Source organism: Myotis myotis, unplaced genomic scaffold (genome assembly GCF_014108235.1).
Source record: "Myotis myotis isolate mMyoMyo1 unplaced genomic scaffold, mMyoMyo1.p scaffold_m19_p_10, whole genome shotgun sequence".
Classification (NCBI taxonomy): domain Eukaryota; kingdom Metazoa; phylum Chordata; class Mammalia; order Chiroptera; family Vespertilionidae; genus Myotis; species Myotis myotis.
The window spans coordinates 50,480,563-50,501,068 of NW_023416314.1; positions in this window are offsets into that span (position 1 = coordinate 50,480,563).

Here is a 20,506-nt window from a genome sequence, read left to right on the forward strand (position 1 = left end):
CCAGAGAGGATTAACAACAGCAACAAAAAAAAGTAGGATATTTTATAAAGAAATCTGGATTTCTTACTCTTCCTAAAAAATAATTTAAGTGAAACATCTAGCAACGCCGGGCCAGCATTATCTATGACAACTGGCTAAAGGTTAAGTATGGTGTGCCCTTGAAAAAAGGTGTAGGTGCTCCTATTCTTCAGAGTCACCAGCACTCTTGCATCACACCCCATCCATTTGGTGTTGCCTGCCTGGCTTTTGTGAGCTTTAAGAATTTGCAAATCCTACTACTACATGCCAATGTTTTCCACCTAGGATGCCCGTCTGAATCCCCTGCAGTGTCCTAAAATGAAGGACCTAGGCTCCACCCCACAGTTCATAAATAAGAATCTTTGAGGTTGCAGACAAAAAAAAAATCTGAACTTGTATATTTAAATATCTGAAGTAGCTCTGAGACACCTCCATAATTGAGAACTCTTGGAGGAGAGTAGACTTACTCATCTCCACTCTTTCTTTCAGGACAAACAATGACCTTCTCTTCTGGAATGTTGGTTACTCATCAACTCTAAAAATCACCATTGCCCAAATACCATCCTTGGCCCATCCCAGAGAAAAGATCTGGGAGTGGAATGGGAAGGGAGGTGCTGACCAAGATTCCCCTGACCTCATCTATAGCTGAGTCAGACAGAGCCCAGGCCTGGTGACAAAAAAAGGGCCAAACCCCCAAACCAGAGAGCATTCGATCCTTATCATGGTTGATGGGAGAGCACCACCTGCTTATTTCCTTAATGGGCCACTGTTTCTCATGTGAATGAATGGCTGGTGGAGAATGACAGAGCCTAGCAGGAGCTGCGTGCATCTGAGATGAGACAGACGCACAAATCTAGTCCCTGTTTAAAGATCATGCTGCTAAGAATAGAAATTGAAACACACACTCAAGCGTGTGCGCACACCCCCCTGAGGAAGGCCACTACAGGGCTGGAGAAATCCACAGCTTAGCAGAGGATCATCTGAGAGTCACAGACCAGAAAAACCTCCCTAAGGTCTTTGCCACTATAGCTCTCCTGGTACAGACGAGGAAGCAAAGGCCCGGATAGACAAGAGCAGTCCCAGCATTGCCTAGAGATAGAGCAGGAGAATGACTGGAACTCAGATTCTATCTCCCAGCTTGGGCCTCAACATGGTGCTCTGTCTTGGAAGCCCAAGAGCCCAGAAGGCTGAGCAGGGCCAAAGCCACACAACCCTTCTCAGGCATGTCTGCCAGGAAGACTCAAGCAAGGATGTCCACCATAGCGTCTTGCAAAATAATGAAAACTTTAAAACTACCTAAACACTCAACAATAGGAACTTGATTAAATAAATGATGCTACGGCCATGATATGAAATACTATGTGGCCATTAAAAATAATTTTTATTTCTACCAGAAAACGAGAAGCGTGGGATACAACACATGAGCATTTACCATGAGCCTGGCACTGTAATAATCACTTAGAACGTATTATCCAATTTAATCCACAAATCAACCCTCTGAAGTGGGTTCTCTTATGATTTGCATTTTACAAAAACACTGCAGCACAGAGATGTCATAGCTAGTTAATGGCAGAGTGCATATTTGAATCCAGAAGGCCTAAGCTTTTTAGCTTGACCACCATGTATACATTAAAAATAAAAATGACTGGCAGGATATTCAGCTATCCTAGGTCATGAGATTACAGGTGAGGTTTTTTTCTACTTCCAGTTTTTCTGTACATATTCCTCCATCTTATTTTTTTTTTTTATCTCCATTTTCTCCTACCTCCAATCCTTGATAATCTCTAATCTACTTTCTGTTTCTATGAATTTTCCCATTCTGGACATTTTATATAAGTGGACTCATACAATATTTGTCCTTTCATGTCTGGTTTATTTCACTTAGCATAATGTTTCAAGGTTCCTCGATGTTGTAGCACATATTCATATGGAATAGTATTCCATTGTAGGGATATACTATGATTTATTTATCCATTCATCTATTGATGATCATTTGGATTATCTCTACCCTTTGGCTATTGTGAATAATGTTGTTATGAATATTTGTGTACAAGTACCTGAGTTCCTGTTTTCAAATCTTTTGGTTAAATGCCTAGGAGTAGAATTGCTGGGTCAAATGATAATTCTATGTTTAACATTTTGAGGAACTACCAAACTGTTTTTCCATAGCAACTACACCATTTTATATTCCCATCACAATGTACAAGAGTTCTCATTTCTCCACATCCTCATCAACAATTATAATTTTCTTTTTTTATTATAGTTATCCTAGGTGTGAATGGTGTGTCATTATAGTTTTGATTTGCATTTCCCTAATGACTAATAATGTAGAGCATATTTTTATATGCTTATTTTCAACTCATTTATCTTCTTTGGAGAAATGTCTATTCAAGTCCTTTGGCTATTTTTTTGTTTGGGTTGCTTATCTTTTTGTTGTTGAATTGTAGGAGTTCTTCATATATTTTGGATATTAAGCCCTTATCAGATATATGATTTGCAAATATATTCTCCCATCCTGCTTCACTCTCTTGATAGTGTTCTTTGATGCACAAAGTTTTAATTTTAATGAAGTCGAATTTTCTATTTATTTTAAATCAGAAAAATAAAAAATTATGTTTATGAGCAATTTTTAATGATATGGGTAAAATAGAAGCCAAAACTGTACATATATGCTGTAGCTATATAAAGCAGTTGTACACATAGGATCTATGTAAAAATAAGTGGTAGTTAGACAATCTGGGAGGATTAAGTATTCCAGGAAGACTGAGAAACAGGTCAATACAGAGAGAATAACTATGCTGTCCTCTGTCACTCAGGTTGAACTTAGTAACGGCTGCTTTGTCTCTTTCTTCCCTGCATCAGCTTTCTAAAAAGAGGCACGCCTGCTGCTCTAAAGGGCCTGAGCCCTGAACATTGAGCTTCCTGTAGCACCCAGGCCTGGTTTGCAGAGCTTCAAACCAGTCTATGGCTGTGAATAACTCAGAACAGACCAAAAGAGTGGAATAGAGAAGAGAGAAGTCCCTTTTTTTCTTTCAAATGATAAGCCTCCAAAACAGAAAGGAACTTCAAATGCAGCCATATGGATTTAGGGTAGACAGCTGGTAGAACTCGAAAATAAGGCATGGCAGACAGCTCCCAGGAAGCTTTTAGAATGCCGTGGTTTCTAGGTCCCATTCCTGCCCCCACAGAATGACACTGTTTCAGGAAAGAACTGAAAGGAAATGCTCTGTGATTGCAGTCTTCCCTCCTGTGCCCCATGGGGCATGGGATACCTCTGTCTCCCGCAGATGCGACACCAGTGGTCTGGTGAGAACAAACAAGGTTTTCTTCACGGGGCACTGGGAGCCCTGTAGAGAAAGTTTGAGACATGGTGTCCAAAATGTTAGACGGGGAAGGGGCCTGAGAAACCTACTCCACCCCCCTAAATTAGTCAATGTTGGGGCATTGGGGGAGTCCATAGATAGCCCTCTTCCTCACCCAAGTCTGAACCACCTGAGAAATCAGACATAGAAAACCAGCAGATGCAGACCAAAATGTCAGCTTTGTGACTGATAGGAGCTAGACTGGAGGATATGGCTTAGATCTGAGGGCAAATGGTCTTGCTTACACTGTTCCCCAAATACATTTACCACTGAGGTACAGGCAGGGCTGGAAAACGGCAGGCCTCATCTTATGGGGATCTGTCTCCATAAAACTTACAGCACATAGAGGAACACAAATAACTGCCCCTTTGGGTCACACCGGCTCCACCTCCTACCACTCCAACCCCCCCCCCCCGCCCCCCCGCCAAAAAAAAAAAGCCACAGGAGCTAAATTGAGCATGCCCAGATCATCCTTTCAAACTCATTAATTAGATAACTCATACGTTCTTCATAGAGAAGGACGAATAAGGGGTTGGGAGAGAGTCTAGGAGTCTTACGCTAGTGATTTTCACATTTTAGTGAAATGAAAGGACATGAATCACCTGGAGGGCTTATTACAACACAGATTGTTGGTTTCCACCCCAGAACCCTGATTCAGTAGGTGTGGACTGCGGTCTGATAAATTGTGATTTTTAACAAATTCTCTAGTGACGCTGATGTTGCTGCTGATGTTATCCTGGGACCACAATTTGAGAACTAATGGTCAAAAAGAATCTCTTCACTTGAAAACATAAGGAGGAATAAATGTTCTCCTTGACAGGAAGGAATAGTTTGGTTGCCAGTGGCAGAAATTCAACTCAAACTGAAATGAAAAGAATGTATTGGTTCATGTAACTAAATGATGCCACTGTTGGTCTAACTTCAAGCAGGATTAGACTCAGATGGTATCTTCAGAACTCTTTCACTCTCTGTATCTCTCAGATGTGTTTGTTCTATATGACTTTAGTCTTAACCTGGGTTTCCCCTGGCTTTTGCTGGCAAAATAGCTCCACTTAAATTCTTTCCCCTAACCCAGTATTTCTCAAACTTCAGCATGAATCAGAATCACAGAGAGGGTTTGTTAAAACACAGACTGCTAGGCCTCAACCCAGGAGTTTCTGATTCAGTGGGCTTGGGGTAAAACTCAAGAATTGAAAATTCTAACAAATTCCCAGGTGATAGCAAAAGAGTAAAAAATGGATGCTGGGAAGACACAAACAATAGATGTTCACTATTCTTTCTTTTGTAGATCAAGAAACTGAGAAGTTGAGTGGCTAGTCTGTTTTATACCATTTACAAGATAAAAATGTTTCCAAAGGGCATGTTGCCACAATAGAAAGAGCATGAGTTTTAAAGAGAATCTGAGGTCAAATCCCATTCCCATCACTGACAAACTGAGTGGTTTAGGGGCGGTCACTAATCCTCTTTGCTCCTCCCTTTAGTGTTTAAAATGAGAATAATTGCAACACCTACTCTCAGGGTGGGATTAGGGTGTGATGACTTACTGGAACATGGTAGGGTTAGAGAAGAATTAAATAGATGGGAGCTTTAAATTATTTTAAAAGTCAGTGTGAATTATTATATACATAAAAATTAAAATGATACAGTTACTACTTTTGTTTTATGGGTACTATTTTTCATCTAGACAATTGGCAAGATCAAATATGTGAGAACACTATGAAACAAAAAAATCTAGGGAAACAGATACCTTTGTTCGTTGACAGTGGGGTGTAGCCCATATGCTAAGACCTTTCAATATACTCAGGGACCCAGTACCCCAAGAAATTCATCTCTATGCCTGAGAGATTTTTCTAAACTATGGAAGTTTATTCTGGCCACCAGCAGGCTAGGCCAGGCCAGAGAGTTAACATCTACTGCCCCTACTCCCATTTCACACTCCATGCTTCCAGAGCAGGCTTCAGCTAATGACTCTTGGGAAATGCAGCTTCCTCACCTTGGTTTAGAAAAGTCCAGAAGTGCCTGGCCAGCGTGGCTCAGTGGTTGAGCATTGACCTATGAACCAGGAGTTCAAGGTTTGATTCCCAGTCAGGGCACATGCCTGGGTTGTGGGCTTGATCCCCAGTGTGGGGCATGGGTGTGGCAGCCAATCAATGATTCTCTCTCATCATTGAAGTCTCTATCTCTCCCTCTCCCTTCCTCTCTGAAATCAATAAAAAAATTTTTTTAAAGAAAAAGAAAAAAGTCCAGAAGTGAGTATTCTGCACCTTAGCTCATAATTTCCTGGTGGAATTAAGCTCCGGTCACCCATGTAGTAGCTGGCTTCATAACACATCCTTTCAACGGTTGCCTTCCCTTCTTTATATCACGGCCCCGACTCCTCAGCTTCCTGGTGTTCCATGCACCTACCAATTATACTACTTGTGCTAGAATCATTGTCACAGAGATATGCTTTTCTGGGGGAACCCCAGCCAAGATATAAACATCTTTGGGAGTGGGTAATATCTAGCAAAATTACAAATTTATATGCCCTTAACCTAGCAAATCTGATTCTAATAATTTATTTAACAGGTATATTCACATATGTGCCAAATAACATATATTATGGGACTATTTACTGAAGCACTATTTGTGAGAGCAAGAGATTGACACAATTTAAATGTTATTAATTTGGGAATGGTCAAATAAATCAAAGTACATTCATAGAATGAGACACTATGCTGCACAAACATTTTTAAAAAGAGGAATTCCTACTAACTTGGAACAATCTTCAAGATTTATATAAATAAAAAAACAAGATACCAACGAGAACGTATAATACACCACCATTTGTGTAAAAAGGAAAGCATAAATGTGTATTTGATTGTAATAATATAGATTATTTCTAGAAGACAGACAAAAAACTGGGAGACTATTCTTGTATATACTCTGGCACCTTTTGAACTTTGAACAGTGCAAATGTATTACCTATTGCTTCTTCTGCCGCTCCTGGTGCTGCTTGTGTGCCCATTTGGTGCGGACCTGGCACCTCTTTTGTGAAGCAACAGCTGAGGAGACTCCGGTGCTCGCCATGGCCGACGAAAAGCCCGAGGGTTTGTCCATGAGGTAGACCAGATTCCGATTTGACGGGCAGCCAATCAGTGAAACAGACACACCTGCACAGTTGGAAATGGAGGAGGAAGATACAATTGATGTGTTCCAGCAGCAGACAGGAGGGGTCTACGAAAAAGGGAACCTGCTACTTTACTCCAGAACTCTGTTCCTCCAGACCAAGAAGACATTCTCCGTTAGAAAACTGCAATTGGGTTTCAACACATCTGACTCCCACTGTATAGTGTTCTCTATTCTTTCATTTTCCCCTTCCCCATTCCTTTATTGCACATAAAGTGACTGATGTATGTGCACAAGCATCTGCATTATTTTTAACTAATTGGCCAATGGTATGTTTTGATGGACATCAAATAGAAATGGACTGGGGGAAAAATACTGGTTCTGTGAAAACATCCCCTTTCTCCATTAGTGGCATGCTCATCCAGCTCTTATCTTTATATTCCAGTAAGTTATTTTGCTCTCACTGTTTTTTTTTTTTTTTTTTCAATTTTTTTTTTTTTATTGCTTAAAGTATTACAAAGGGTATTACATATGTGTCCATTTTATCCCCCCGCCCTAGACAGTCCCCTAGCCTCCCCTATCCCCCAATGTCTTATGTCCACTGGTTATGCTTCTATGCATGCATACAAGTCCTTTAGTTGATCTCTTACCCCCCTCCCTCCTGCCCCGCAACCCTCCCCGGCCTTCCTGCTGCAGTTTGACAATCTGTTTGAGGCAGCTCTGCCTCTGTATCTATTATTGTTCAAAAGTTTATAATGGTCTCTATTATCCATGAATGAGTGAGATCATGTGGTATTTTTCCTTCATTGACTGGCTTATTTCACTTAGCATAATGCTCTCCAGTTCCATCCAGGACGTTGCAAATGGTAAGAGTTCCTTCCTTTTTAGAGCAGCATAGTATTCCATCGTGTAGATGTACCACAGTTTTCTAATCCATTCATCTACTGATGGGCACTTAGGCTGTTTCCAGATCTTAGCTATGGTGAATTGTGCTGCTATGAACATAGGGGTGCATATATCCTTTCTGATTGGTGTTTCTGGTTTCTTGGGATATATTCCTAGAAGTGGGATCACAAGGTCAAATGGGAGTTCCATTTTCAGTTTTTTAAGGAAACTCCATACTGTCTTCCATAGTGGCTGCACCAGTCTGCATTCCCACCAGCAGTGCACAAGTGTTCCTTTTTCTCCACATCCTCTCCAGCACTTGTCGTTTGTTGATTTGTTGATGATAGCCAGTCTGACAGGTGTGAGATGGTACCTCATTGTTGTTTTGATTTGCATCTCTCGGATGATTAGTGACTTTGAGCATGTTTTCATATGTCTCTTGGCTTTCTGAATGTCCGTTAACAAAAAAAAAAAAAAAAAAAAAAAAAAAAAAAAAAAAGAACAACATAAAAATTCTTGCATACCTTGTTTGATTGGAGAATTTTTTTTATTATTTCTTTTTTTTTTTTTATTAGTTAAGGTATTACAAATGTGTCCTCATCCCCCCCCATTAAAACCCAACCTCCCCCCACCCCCGCCCTGCACACTCATGCTCCCATCCCCCTGTTGTCCATGTCCATTGGTTTGGCTTATATACATGTATACAAGTCCATCAGCAGATGAATGGATTAGAAAACTGTGGTACATATACACAATGGAATACTATGCTGCGGTAAAAAAAAAGGAACTCTTGCCTTTTGCAACAGCATGGATGGAACTGGAGAGCATTATGCTAAGTGAAATAAGCCAGTCAGAGAAAGATAAATACCACATGATTGGAGAATTTTAATGTTTTTCATTTATCATTGTAAAACCAAGGACAATTTTATAACTTTTTTGTGTGTAGCTGTTACATATAGGGCAATCTGTCTTTAAGTAGAGTAAATTACTTAAAAAGAAAATGAATCCTAGGTAGTTTTTCCTTCAAGTCAAGTGTCTTGTTGTTTAAATAAACTTCTTGTTTAAAAAAAAGTCTTATCTATTCAGAAAAACAAATTAATTAATTAAAAACTTTAAAATGAATGCGGAATAAAAGGATTTTTATACTCAGTAAGTTATTTAAGAGTTAGTCTTTTCAGAAACACTTTTATTTTTATAACATTAGATATCATTATGAGTAACTACAAACACTACAAACTACGAAGCTACAAACTGCAAAATGTATATCAATGGCCACCTAGAGTTATCTTTCTTTTTTTTTTAATATGTTTTTATTGACTTCAGAGAGGAAGGGAGAGGGAGAGAGAGATAGAAACATCAATGATGAGAAAGAATCATTGATCAGCTGCCTCCTGCATGTCCCCCGCTGGGGATTAAGCCTGCAACCTGGGCATGTGCCCTGACTGGGAATTGAACTGTGACCTCCTGGTTCATAGGTTGATGCTCAACCACTGAGCCATGCCGGCTAGGCAGCCAACTAGAGCTTAAAAAGTATAGACAATGCATTAATTAACCAGGGAGATAGAAAAAAACAAAAGACAGGGAATGTTGTTGAAGAACCCGAAGTCCCACTTGGGGACTCAAAGCCCTCAGTATAGTAAATAACATCTCTCCTGTCCTGTGAAATCTCCCTATAAAGGTGGGAGCTTTATATGTACACTAGAGGCCCAGTGCACAAAATTTGTGCATGGGGGAGGGGGTCTCCTCAGCCCAGCCTGCACCCTCTCCAATCCAGGACCCCTTGGGAGATGTCTGACTGCCAGTGGATCAGGCCTACACCGGCAGACAGACATCCATCCCTCTCACAATCTGGGACCACTGGCTCCTAACTGCTCATCTGCCTGCCTGCCTGATTGCCCTACTGGCCCCCCTGCCGGCCTGGTCTCCCCCAACTGCCCCCCCCAACCTGGTTGCCCCCAACAGCCCCCCTCTGCTGGCCTGGTGGCCCCTAACTACTCCCCCCCCACCCCCCCACCACCAGCCTGACCATGCCTTACTGCCCCCTCCTGCAGGCCTGGTCGCCCCATGCAGCCTGCTGCTCAGTCGTTTGGTCATCCCTCACTAACCCCTCTGCCGGCCTGGTTGCCCCACACAGCCTGCTGTTCAGTCGTTTGGTCGTCCCTCACTAACCCCCCTGCTGGCCTTGTCACCCCACTCAGCCAGTTCGGTCCTCTGTTCGGTTGCATGGCCCCTGGCTCTTTATATATATAGATTCTCTTGTGTGCCCTGTAGCTATCATCCCAATTTCACAGGTAAGAAGACTAAGGCTTGGGAAGCTGAAGAGACTAGCTAAAGTAGAACCTGAATCTCAACCCAGGTCTGCTTGAAACCAAGGCAAAATATATGTCAACATCCCCTCAGTGCTACCTATTAAAGATGCAGACCTTGATTAGAGCTTTGAAAAAGTGATCCCATTTTAGAGTCACAACCACCAAGGTCCATGCCTGAAAGTACACTAGTGAGCAGGAGGGAAAGCCATTTCCTCTTTGGCCTCTCTGCACAGATTTTCATGCCAGAGGCAAAGCACAAGGACCAGCAATGGAGTTCATCATTCATATCTTTCTGTGACTGGAGCGTGCCAGCACCTGGCCATGCTGCACGGCAGGAATGTATTAAAACTGATTTGGAAAATATTTTTTGACAAACATTTAGTTTTGCCTTTTCAGTTGCTTACTCAGTGCCTGGTACATTGAAGTTTTCAGAAAATATTTACTGAGAGAATGAATGAACCAGTGATTGGGCAGCATAGTGTGAAGTAATGCAGGAAGTCCAAAGGGGTAAAATACAGTCCCAAGTTATAACTCAGTTAAGAAAACAAGACAAAAATACCACAATGTTTAGCTAAGAGGAGAAGCCAGGACTATAAGTAAGGTCTCAGTGCCAAATGAAGCCTGAGCTACAGAAAATCAGAGGTGAGAAATAGCCCGTAGGCTGAAGTGATGGAAAGATGACATATGGGAAAGCAGAAATAAAAGGCATTCTGGGGAGGACAATTTCTAGATATAGAAACAAGCCCAATATATTTTTTTGTTGTTGTCAATCCTCACCTGAGGATATTTTTTCCCATTGCTTTTCAGAGAAAATGGAAAGGAGGGATGGTGGGAGGAAGAGAGAGAAAGAGAAAGAGAGGAAGGGAAGGAGGGAGGGAGAGAGGGAGGGAGGGAGAGAGGGAGGGAGAGAGAGAGAGAGAGAGAGAGAGAGAGAGAGAGAGAGAGAGAGAGATCAACTGCTTACCTCCCATGTGCTCTGACTGGGGGGGCTGAGGGGGAGCAGGTTTGAACCTGCAACTGAAGTGCATTCTCTGACTGGGAATCAAACCTGAGACCCTTTGGTGTTTGGGCCTACATTCTAACCACTTACCCATACTGGCCAGGGCAAGCCCAATATCGTGATGCACATGAAAGAACTACAGGATTTGAAATTGGATAGAACCAGGGTTTGAATCCCAATGTCTACCTCTTATTGATGAGCACAGTTACTTAACCCCTCTGATGAGGATAATGCTGGGGCTCCAGAACCAGACTGAGATATTTGCACTCTACAGCCTCCACTGGGGGACATTTTGGATGCTTGGTCTTCAGGATCTCGTCCTTTTTTGAACCCTTGTCTGAAGCCAGACCAGAGAGAAGGAAGACTACAGACAGGAAAGAGGACAGATTTTTCTTTTCGCCCCTGAGGTCCTCCGGACCTGGAGCCAACTGGAGAATGATGGGCAAGTTGGGGTCCCTAAGTGGAATGGGAGGCCTCACCAGATCCATGGGATAGGCTAAAGTTGGATGGGGCGACCATGGTGGAGGGAGATCTTCAATTGCAGCCCAGGATATCATGTCAGCCTCTGTCAGTCACTCCCACAGCCTGCTCGGTCACTGATTCAGGCTGCAGGCCCGAGATCTCCAAAGCCCCTCCTCCAACTGAGTCTTTGTTCCCTCCCGTGGCTTCTTGATCTTTGAGTCTTCTCTTTGTTCCTATTTCAGTCTCTATTTCAGCTTTTTTGTCTCTGTTTCAATCGTTCCCTGTCTCTGCTTCTCTGTCAATTGTCTCATGTTCTTTCTTCATTTTACTCACTTTTTTCTCAATAACAAGCCCCAATATTGCTTGCATTACTGGAACCCAAAACAAAGCAAAACAAAAACCCAGAAGCTTGGCTTATTCACAAAAGCATATTGATCTAAAAGCCAGTGTAATCATTTAGATTCATACTTTTATACAATACCCAAAAATATATCTCACAAGATTAAAGAGTTAAACATACAAAAGCCAAATCACAGAAAAACTGGCAGGAAATTGAATTGACTATCAGATCTTTGGAGGAATCTGTAACTTTTAAAGCATTAAGCAAAAGAAGAAATCACAAAGGAAAAGATGAACAGATTTTACTACATAAAAATGTGAAGCTTCTGTACAAAAAAATAAAAAGATGAAAAAGACAGATGAAGAAAAACGTTTGCAATAACATTCAAAGAATGACTACATTATATAAAGTTCATATCATAAAAGGAAAAATTAAAGCTTGAATAAACAGCCATCTCCCATAAATAGAAATATAACCATAAATCAACATAAGGAAAAATCCTTAAGTTTAATATTCTCAAGTACATACACACTAAAATACTAAAAGAAACCATTTCCCGGTCATTATACTAGCAAAAATTAAAACAATGATAATACCCAGTGCTGTGGTTAAGTAAATTTACACAATACTTTTGGAACGCTCTTTGGCAATAATTATCAAGAAACTTTAAACTATTTGTACCTTTGTCCCTTAATTCCATTCCAAGGGATTTGTCCTAAGACAGCAGATTTTAAACTATGCTGCTTGCAACCTCACAAGTTCTGCAGAATTGTCTGTGGGATTGCTAGGAAGGATACTATCGTATTAATCAGGGTTTGTGGCTAAAAGCAAGAGAAATTAACCCTACCATAAGCAAAAAGTCAATGCACTGGAAAAACAAAACAAAACAAAAAAACAAAAAACTCAGTGGCTCACAGAATCAGCCGTACAACCAGGTTCTGAAAACTGGCAGGAAACAGAATTCCAGAGGGCTAAGCAGCTGGAACCACACCACAGGTCACAGAGCCAGAACAATCAGGTGCATATGGCACTGCTGCTGAGAGGAAAATGACACACGGTCACATACTCAGGATCCAAAAACCTAGGAGAGAATGCCTGATTGACTGAACCTAAATCATATGCCTCAGATTTCGCAAGGAAGAGAGCTGACGAATCTGGGGGTTTTACTTCTTAATGGGAGACGGGCATTATCTCCCAAGTCTACACTTGGGAGCCTTAGGGAACTAATTGCAAGATGACATGGGTGCTAGACAGCTGGAAAGCAGGAAAGATCTTCTACCGGGTGAAATATCTTCTACATAAAGCTCTAAGCTCCTGTCCTCACCTCCACCAAAGCACTCCACCTTCCTCAGCTTTTCCAAACAGGCTCTCAGGCAATATTTTATTTGAAGGAAATTTTCTGCAGCTCCGACACATCTGAGAAGCCCTTGTGACAGCAGCGGGAAGGCTGGTTTAATACACATTAGCAGTTCTTTTTTTCCTTGCTGCCTCCAAATAAAGAGGTTGGGAGGACATTTGCTTGTGTAGTCTTCCTCACGGGAAGGGGTGGCCACGTAACACAATTTTGCCAGAGAGACCTAAGTGTATGTCTGCGAGGGATGATTCTGGGATGATAAACACAAAAAGGCAGACCTGACTGGTGTTATCTCTTCATCTTTTCTGCCTTGAATGCTGATGTTATGACCAGAGAGAGATTCAGCAGCCATTTTGAGAACATGAACATGAGAGAAAAGCCACAGGAACCAAAGCTAGCAGTCATCCGCTTCAGAATGACTTGTTATATGAGAAGCTTTCTGTTCCTTGCAGCTAAAAACATTACCAATTAATAAGCCCCTAAGAGAAAAAATTTTTTAAAATATAAATGTGTATTGATATGTTGTTTATTACAGACTTTTCCAAATTGGTAAAAACAAACAAATTAATTAAATACTTTCAATGTCTAACTATAGGAGATTACTTAAATAAATTATAGTCTATCCCCTGGAAGAACTATTATGCCTATATTAAACTGGGTAAGTATGAAATCTTTATATGCTTATAACATAATAATTCAAACACTAGAATACATGATTTTATCAATGTTATTATTACTATACATAACAGCCCAGTTACCTACAATAGCCCCTATCCCTTTTTAAGAAACTGAATCACCCAAGTGTTCGGTCACTTCACAACCAACATTCTGCTCGCTAAGACCATATTCCACTTGCCGATACCATTATCTTTCCCCTTTGGACTTTCCCAGGATCTGGATCTGCCCAGAGAGCTCCCCACCAAGAAAGCCTGCCTAGAGTCCTTTAAAACCTCTGACTCCCCATCCCTGGGTGCTGGAGCCCATCTGGTCTCCAGATGTCCTAATAAATTTATAAATCCTTACCACTTTTGGTTCATGCATTCCTCCTTCGGCGACCCTAGCACCGAGGACCTACTTGAGCAGAGTAGCCCTAAACAACCACGTTCTATGACCCTCCTCCCCACACAGTTGATTGGCTCTGGGATGAACAACTGATCCAGAGTAGCTAACATCTTCTGATGTGCTTTGCTACAAAACTGCTCGAAGAGGATGAACTGGGCCATTAGGTTTTTCATTCTTTGGAATCGGAACTGGCAAATACCAAGAGACTCAGAAAAACCACATCAGGACATCAGGGGCTGAAGCTTAAAAGATACTTAGACCATGACGTCAAGGACAGGCATGAGAGGCTATGAGCACGTGTGTTATCAGGAACCAGAAAATATTTGGCTGAGAAAAGATACAGAGTAGAGTATGAGGAAGTCAGCCAGGTAAATGGAGAGAAAAGAGGTAGACACGGTATAAAGAAGCAAAAGCACAAAGAATAGCTGACTTAGATAAATGGCAGTGAAGATCAAGTAGTCCACTGAGTCTGGAAAACTACCTTAAACCAGAACAATTGTCCAGCTCCAGTCCAATAGGCCTAGCCGGACTGTGGCCCCTTTTGCGAGTTTCGGTGCGACTCTTTTCTCTAGCCTTTAAGCTAGACCCTGTGGCCTATATGAGTATGCATTCCTGGGAATTATAGCAGCCTAACATAGGTCTAAACACAATCATGAAAAATTCTCTTTACATATGGACAGGAACACGAGCAAATAAAAACAACTGTTTTTGTCAGGGAAGGGAGTTTGTGGGTGCCATATCTTTTCAGGAATTCATTATTATTGCTCCAATGTTGTTTTTACATTAAATAAAATTATGTTTTCAAACCACTATCGAACTGCTGGAGGAAAGATTTAAGTGTGTGCATACTGTTTGACTCTATAATACTACTTTCAAGAATTTAAGATATTCTATACTAGAGATAATGCTGGAATATGTAAATTCTTTTTTTAAAATGTATTTTTATTGATTTCAGAGAGGAAGGAGAGGGAGAGAGAAAGAGAAACATCAATGATGACAGAATCATTGATCAGCTGCCTCCTGCATGCCCCACACCGGGGATCAAGCCCGCAACCCCGGCATATGCCCTTGACCAAAATCAAACCCAGACCCTTCAGTCTGCAGGCCGATGCTCTATCCACTGAACCAAACCAGCTAGGGCAGGAACATGTAAATTCTTAAATACTCATCACAACATTGTCATAGTAGGGGGAAAAAATGGCAGTCACTAAATACCAAACAAGAGTATCGGTTAAATAAATGACAATATATCCACAATGGGATGCTATAGAGCCATTAAAAATTGCATTGTGGAAGAATGCCATTAGGCACAGAAAAAGTTCATGATTTACTGCTAAGAAGAAAAATAAAATCCAACCAACCAAACAAAAACAAAAAAACCCTGTAAAATAGTAACTATTTTTGTTGCCTTTTCTGGGTAGGGAACACAATATATGCTATTATAGGCCTAACAAATACTACCAGGAAAGGACAGGCACTAATGTGTTAACAGTGATTGTCCTTGGATTGGGAGGCTGGGATGGTTAAAATACATTGTTGTGCTTTTCCTTTATGCTCTTCTGCTTTTTTTTCATGTTTTTCTGTGTTGGCTACCTTATTTATGTAATTAAGAAGGTGAGGGGAGGATTCCACCCCCCCTTTTTTAAGAGAAACCTGCTGAGTGTCTGTGTGACTAGGGAGCCATCCACGGCCACAACTCCCAACATCTCCCACAGCTCCTGAGCTTGGGGAAACCTAGAAGAATCAAAGACTTTCGCTCTCAGAGCCCAGTGCACAGGTAACAGTAAGACCAGAGGACAGAAGCAGGGGTTAGGGAGACCTGAAGAAGCCCAGGACAGAGGGCAGCATGGGGCCAGCGACAAGCCTCCGTTTGCAGAATAATTGCCCCCACCCCTGCCAGGCTGGCCAGAGACTCCTGACTCCGGAAGGGCCCTGAGCTGGGGCAAGCGCGGGGGCAGGGAGCCGTCACCCCTGCCTCGGGCCCTGCTGACAAGGGTGCTAACAGGCTGTGCTCACAGAGGTATGAAGCTTTAAGCCTGTGAAAAGCCAAGCCAACTAGGCGGAAGCGGCTCTGCAAGCCACGGGGCCGGCCTGGGCCTGCTGAAAGCTGCCTGAGCGCTGGGAGCCATAAATGAAGTGGGGCTCTGGCCAGGCCGCCAGCAGCCAGAACCACTGGCCAGAGAGAAACGCCAGGGTCATGCCCAGGAGCCCAGGGCCTTCCTCACCCACTTTAGTTCTCCCCTCCATTTCCATCCAAGGGGCTGTGGATCTTATTTTAAAAAGACAAACACAAAGAAATGACAGTGACACAGAAAAATATGTAAATAGGAGTCAGAGGACTTAGAGTTGACTCGCAACACACATGACCATGAGCAGGTCCTCTTTCTGCTTCATGCCTAGGTTTTCCCATCTGTGACTTGGGATAATTACAATATTTTCCCCAATAGGTAGCTATGAATCCTATTAAGGAAAACAAAAATGATATAAGAAAGGATATGTCAAAACTGCCTCATCAATTTAGGAAGGACTAAGCTAACATCACTCCCGGTTCATCATATGCATCTTTTTCGTTCTCTAATTTTGAGTGTTATTTGTATTTAAGGGTAACTCACAACTTCCCACAGCTCACAATGTAAGACTCCACAGAGAAATGATCATTTAGACGTAAGAAGGAAATCAGATCAAAAGCAAAGGAGAACACGTACCTGCCAATATAAAGATCAATAAAATGTTCTGAGTTTCACAACAGAAAAGCTATAAAAGGAGTCATGATGAAATATGTTGTTTTCATTATTGGAAAAGAAGATTAGTACAGAGGAGAAGGTTAAGCAGGTTAAGTGTCTTCAGAGAAAATAGAATGTTCTCTAAATCCACATTGCCCAAGTATTGGCCGTTTCCATAACAACCTCATGTGTGTTTTGCTGTATCTCTAGGCCACATGTACTTTTGGTTAATGAATACTTTTTCTAAGAGCCTAAGAAAAATTATTTCCTACATAAAATATATTTCCCCTAATATACTGTACTTTATTTTTTAAAATATATTTTTATTGATTTCAGGGAGGGAGAGGAAGAGAGATAGAAAAGTCAATGATGAGGGAGAATGGATGGAGCCCACAACCCCGGGCATGTGCCCTGACTGGGAATCAAAATGTGACCTCCTGGTTCATACGTCGATGCTCAACCATTGAGCCATGCTGGCTGGGCTATCTTCTATTTAAAAACACATAACCACTAAAGTTGAAAGTATTCCTCCTCTAACCACCTAAGATTATCTAAGAGGCCACCTAACATGTACATGTGCTCAGTACCTGTGAGCTATGTATACCATATTGGGGAAACAACTCTCCTTGTTTAACGCACACCCTATAGAGCCCATCATGGCAGGTCCACATTGACTGAGATCCTAGTTATCATTGGGGCCAACTTCCTGGCCCACCTCAAAGGAGAGTGAGGCCCCACAAGACCTGCCCAAGATCACACATCAGGGAAGAAACAGGCTAAGGCCTCCCCACCTTGAATCCAGTACCCCAGGCTCCTCTTTACCAGCTGCCTCTCCTTGGGTCCCTCTCCCCATCATCCTGGTTGACTCCTGTTAAAGATTTTGGACAGTCTCTAAAGAGTCATAAGAAATCATTTAAGCAAAAGAGTGATAGTAAGAGTTTGCTACAGTGACAACTGGAATGGAAGGACACAGAGTAGAGGCATGAAGGCCTATTAGGAGGCTCTTGCAGTAATACATTAATTTGCCCATGACTGATTCTATGAGGAAGGGAATTGGTGCAATTTGGGTGACTCCCCCGAACCACCTCAGATTTTTTCTCCCTGTCTCTTTCCCTAGATTATGGACTCCAGGATGGAAAGAGCTGTGATTTAGGAGGTTGGTGTGGGACCATAGGTATGGAGGTGGAGTCTTCTAGACCTCACCGTAACAAGTAGTTAGGTGGTAAATAAACTTTGGACAAATTGCACAGGATAATGAGAAGTGGCCCGAGGAAAGAGCTACTGGCAGGCTGCAGCTTCTGGTGGGGCAGTCTTTGCCCTGAGGGCAAGGACCCTGCAGAGGAGGTTGCCCAGGGTCCCAGCTGAGGCTGAGCCAGCAGAAGAAGGGAGGCTATTTAAATGGGCTCCTAGAACAGCTCCCTTTCACTATTTGTCCACTTGAAGGGCTACCTGCTTGTAATATACCTTAAGGTGCTATACATGGTAGCAGGGCCTCATTGTGGGCCCCAAGGAAAGTTACATCAAGGACTTCAAAGTGATCGCCTGAAACTCAGGTGGTCCCTTTGGGCCAGGCAGGGATGTATTTCCTTCACCCAGAACTCCACCCCCGCAGGCCCCTGCTGAGCCATGAATAGAGCTGCTTGGACTAGTGAGGACAATCTGCAGCGCTCATTCGGAGCAAAGCTCTAACACAGATTTGAGTTGGGAAGAGGGGTGCAGAGACCCCACAAAGTCTAGTAGTCATGCTTCCAACCCTCAAGGGAGAAATGGGAAATGCCGTTTTGTCTCCCATAGCCTCTGTCAGGTGCTGCTCTTGAGAGGCTGTGGGCTGAAGGAACAAGTCCTGGATTAAGAGCCAGAGGCTATAGTTCTTGCTCTGGCTCTGTGTGATGTTGGGCAAATCACCTTGCTACTCTGGGCTTCAGTTTCTCCATCTACGCAATTATTTTCCTCATTTTTGTCCTGCTGCAAGAATTGGGAAATTTAGGTTCTGAGGTCAGACAGACTTGGTTTATAGTCAAGTTCTTCCCAAAGGAACTCAGAGTTCAGTGGAGGACACAGACACACAAACAAAGATATACAATAGAGACTGGCACGAAAGCAATAATCTTGCTTCTTGCTCAAGCCAGCACAGACAGTGAGTGGCAGAGTGAGGACTAGAATGCAGGGACTGGACTCTAACATAGAGACATATCAAACCAATAACCGCACAGATAATTAATGCAATGGTTAATCATAAAAGTGACATGCTGTGAAGGAAAAGTAGAGGAGGTTATGAGAATGCACAACAGATTATAACACAACATATTAGCCGTGTTAAAGATTTTGGACTTTCTCCATTAAGCAAAAAGAGTGATAGTAAGAGTTTGCTGCAGTAAAAACTGGATAGGAAGACACAAGAGCAAAAGCATGAAGGTCTGTGAGGAGGTTCTTGTAGTAATACAGACAAGAGCTGGCAATGGCATGGGTCCGGGTAATGTAAGATTAGACCAATGGGGCAGGACTACCAGGACTCGGTGATGGGTTAGATGTGAAAGAGGGAAGGGAGAGGACAATATTAAGGCTGACCTCTGTGCTACTGGAATAAGTAATAGGCTGAATGATGGTGCCATTTACTGAGAGTGAGTATGAGAGGAAGAGTAGCTTTTGGAGGAAAAGATCTTTAGTTTGACTTTGGCCATTTTGGGTTTTCTAGTTGTGGGGGTGGTTGTTTTGGTCGGGGCAGACTAAGTTTGCTTGTGACTTTGAGAAAGCAGCTGGTTGGATACATGAGCCTCTCAGTCAAATTGAGGAGTGGGCTTTGGAGTCAACCCAATGTGGCAACGGAAGACACAGTGGACAGGGAGCTTGCCAGGCCCTAAAGAGTAGATAGTAGATTGAGCACAGGCTTTAAATGACACCTACTGGTTTCTCTTCCCTCTTTACCACCAGCCATGTGACCCTGGGCAAATTTCTTCATCTCCATGAGCATAAGACTCCTTATTTTTAAAATAGAAAAGATTTTACTTACCTCTCCAAATTATCATGAGATTTATGCTATAGTACAATTTGAAGTTCAAAAGTCTCTCATCTACTATATATGAGCATATTTCAGACAAGCACCTGTTATTATATCTTACAAACTTGGTGTGAAGTTTAATACCAATACAATGTATTTGAACCAAAGAACATATCCAAAGCACTCGCCATAATAGAGAGATAGTGTAGAATACATTTTTACACATAGACAACCCTGGGTTCAAGCGTGGGCTTAACACTTTATAACTGCATGACTTTGGGCAATTATTTAAAGCTCCCTTTTCTGAAAAATTGGAAGAATAATAGAATCATCCTCATATGATTGTTATATGGATTAAATGAAATAATGATGTAAAGTATCTTACACTTATCATGTGCTCAAAAAATGCTAGGTATTGCTATTGTCCAACATACAGTGTCTGGCACACAGTGATTATTCATTACATTTTTTTCCCTTACATCCTCCTCATCACTCCTCCACCCTCCACAGGTCCATCTGCACTCATTTTAGGTGTTCAGACATTGGTCTGTTCACAGAAGAATCAGAGCTCTCTATTCCTCACAGCACCCCCAATTCAGCCCTCTCTACAGCAATCTCTTCTCCCCCTTCATTAACAAGCATGACAGATAATATAGGACATTGTCACATTGTTCTCAAGTACCAGCTCCCCTCCCTCACTGAGAATATAAGAGACAGAGGCTCTAGGCCATATGCTCACATCATCAGCTATGTTTCCATGACAACCAGTCCAGCATAACTAGATGTTTCAGCAGGGATGAGCTGTGACGCCCAGCTCTCCACAGAATGTAGCTGACTAGCTATTGTTATATATTTATATATTTATATACTAAGGGCTAAAGTAGA